The following is a 3,547-nucleotide window of genomic DNA, read 5'->3' as shown; positions in this document are numbered from 1 at the left end:
CTGCTGAAATATCAGCTCACATCCCTGCAGTCCAGTCATTTCAATTTAAATAATTTTTGACAGGCAAATTCCTCTGAAGGAATTCTTTTAGTAGTGTGGCTATTAGAGCAGAGAAATTGAGCTGTGTGGTGTAAGCACACACCTTCTGCATCTAATACGTAGGCCATTGCAATTTCATGCATTACATGACAAAATGTCAGGTGTCCTGATGAGACATGGTGGTCAGGATGCTGAAAAGAATGGTCATTCCCTTGCAACAGGTCCAGGACTCTGATTTAACTACAGAGCAGGCACCTCAACTAAACGTAAACTGCTCAACATGATGGACAAGTGATCCAGTAAATCCTGGAACTGTAATTTCTCATTTGTATTTGGATTCTGAAAACCTCATCTTGGAAGCTTTTTGAACGCTACTGCATTGCAGAGCATGAGCGCGTAGCCTTGGAAAATACTGCTGACGGGATGCTTCCATCCTTTGCTTGGTGTGGGCTCATCTCCAAGTCATGGAGCACGTCACCAGCTTTGGGATCCAGCATCTCTGTGCCATTCAACATTCAGCAACTCTGACAAAAGCCAAACAGAGGGCTGGGAATGAGTTTTCTCAAGGGAAAAAATGTCCTTTCATTGTCAGGCTTTCTCTGTGCCTGGGCATGTTAGATTTCACTATTAATCCTGACACAGACCTCATACTCAAAACATGTCTAAATAAAGCCTTCATAATAAATCAGGATTTATTATTCTAATCTCATTTAAGTCATACAGTGGCGTACAACAGCGCAAATGGGCCATAACCCATAATCCTTAAGGCACTGGCTTCAAATAATGTAGTGCCTAGGCATCAGGGGCAGGATCTCACCCACACAAGCTAATTGAAATAAGCAAAGAGCTTTAAAGGAAGAAAACTGGGGTTTCATAATTTCAGCCAATACTTGAGCATAAAAAAAATTCTCTAGAAAACTTAAGGAAGTTACTCAGTGCACAGAAGATAAGAGCAAGACCAATTCTGTGAAACAGAACCAACAGAACATCAGTGTGTGTTTCATTTTGGAGTTCTCTGTTAGTGTGGTTACACACTGATTTCAGGCTCTCCTGCAGACGTCTCCATTGCACAACATGCAATAGACTCAAGTCTGGAGATGCAGTCTGCATTCCAGACTGGTAAGAAAGTCTTGAAAACCCTGAAATTTCTGTCCATGCTGCACGTTCCTTAGAGTTTAAAACAAGACTCAGCAAACTACAGTTAAAACACACTAAAAATGCTGTGTTGCTTTTCACTGTTTAAATCATTCTTTGCAGCCTTCAGTTTCCCAGATGCCTCCATAACCCAGAAAGACACTTTAAATACATGTTAGCTCTAGCAGCATATATTCTCTCCTTTGCTAGCCTTCTCTCCGCTTTCTTTGACTTAGGGTTTACTCCCTTGTTTGCACCCCTCCCCACCTTGCAGTGGAAAAACTTGATAAAAGAAGAACTAAAGCAGTTTGGTATTCCCCTTCAGCGGGGATTCCCTCAGCTGGGTATGAGCTGACTGGAAAGGGGAGGTGGACTAGATGTGGACTGACAACAGAGGGAAGTGGATTTGAGCGCTAAAGGTCACTTGGCCCAGTGTCTGGGATTTCAAATAATCTATGACATGTCCTGGCAAGGAATGTGTCTTCTCTTCACTAGAACCTTGATGAGTAAAGAATAAAAGTCCATTTAATTAGGGATGATTTTTGCCACATTCAGTAAAGGGAATTAAGTAATTTTCTTCCCTTGGCTTCTAATACTTAGTCAATACCAAGCATCTGGCTCAAAGCTAATAAAGCTCCACATGTCAGAAATCATCTGCTTCAACCCTGATTACCTGCTCATTCAAGTAGCTGAGAATTTAGCTGTGGAAGCAAAAAGTCCTGAATTTTGCTGAATCCTTCTGAGGCTAATACCTGGAGAGGGATTTTAAATCCAGTCTCCTAAGTCTACTCCAGTTGGTGCTCACACCCATACTAGCTCAGAAGACAATGCAATGTTAGGAAGTGGGTTCACAGACAATCTGAGCAGCTTGATGTTTGCTCACTTTCCAAAACTGTATTTCGTAAGGCTGCCCTCTCAATGGTTGCTGCAGAAACTTCTCAGCTATAGGGCTGCCCCTGGAGTAGTGATGAAGATATTTTTTTCTTGGTGAGGGGCTTAAAATACTCCAATCTGGCCTTTCTGGAATATAAAGACAGGGTGGAAAGGGGTAGCCTCTGTGGCTGGAAATAAAGGATTGTGTCTGGGGCTGCAAGGGGATGTACCTCTGCATACGAACAGAAAATTCCTGAGCTACACGTCAAAACTATGGCTCAGGGATAAATTCCCAGAGCATGAGGTTTCTTTGGTCATTTGTGAATCTGTACTTAAGACACCTGCAAAGATCTGAGGGACAAATGTAAAACCAAATAGCAGACAAACCTTTACAGCAAATTAGTGTTCAACATCCAACACCCAAGATTCAGCCAAAAGCACCCTTCCTTGCCCTATACGGGTGTATCATTTGTATGCTGTATCTTATGTTTGCGTGTGTGCATTTGTGCTGTTACCTTCCTGTATGACTCGTACAAGCTGTTAGCCTATACCTGAGGTCAAAGGACTAGGGTAGCTCCTCCAGGTTCAAGCACAGGAATGAGAGAGCTGGCACCTTACCTGGCAGGGCAGAAGGGGGTCTTCTAGGTGTTCCTGCTCCGGCAGGGGGATTGGACTAGATGATCTTTTGAGGTCTCTTCCAATCCCTAACTTTTAATAAATATAATAAATCTACAGCCCCCTGACCAAGATGCGCCCTCAACCCCTCCAAGGTGCCTTGCTATCAGCAGAAAGGAGGTAAAAACAATCCAGGACTCCTTGCCTCCAGCCAGCAGCCCTCTATTGCTGTCTACCAACAGCCATCATCAAATCATTAAGGTTGGAAGAGACCTTTAAGATCATCAAGTTCAACCTTCAACCCAACATCACCATGACCACAAGTGCCACATCCATACATTTTTTGATGGTGACTCCACCACTGCCCTGGGCAGCCCCTTCCAGTGCCTAATAACCCTTTCAGTGCAGAAATTTTTCCCAGTATCCAAACTAACCCTCCCCTGGTGCAACCTGAGACCATTTCCTCTAGTCCCATCACTTCTTATTTGGGAGAAGAGACCAACCCTCCCTTGGTACATCTGCCTTTCAGGTGGTTGTAGAGGATGATAAGGTCTCCCCTCAGCCTCCTCTTCTCCAGGCTGAACTCCCTCAGTTCCATCAGCCGTTCCCCATAATTCCTGTGTTCCAAGGCCCAGGGAATACGAAAGGGAAGTGGACACACAAAGGCGGCCCTGACCCTGAGAACGAGAGGAGGTGGGAAGGTTCTGCCCGGCCCTTTCCTTCCAGTACGGGAGGCAGAGAAGAACCGAGCAGGGTCGACCAGGCCTAGGCTCAGTACAACTCCCATCAAGCCGCTCCTCTCACGCTGACCCGGCCCACTCCCCCCTCACGTCGGCCCGACCCGGCCCAGCCGCCTCGCCCCCGCCCCCGCCCGTCGCTGTCTCTC

This window comes from Mesitornis unicolor, unplaced genomic scaffold (genome assembly GCF_000695765.1).
Source record: "Mesitornis unicolor isolate BGI_N332 unplaced genomic scaffold, ASM69576v1 scaffold17531, whole genome shotgun sequence".
In the NCBI taxonomy this organism is placed as follows: Eukaryota; Metazoa; Chordata; class Aves; order Mesitornithiformes; family Mesitornithidae; genus Mesitornis; species Mesitornis unicolor.
Note: the sequence above shows the minus strand (reverse complement) of the source record.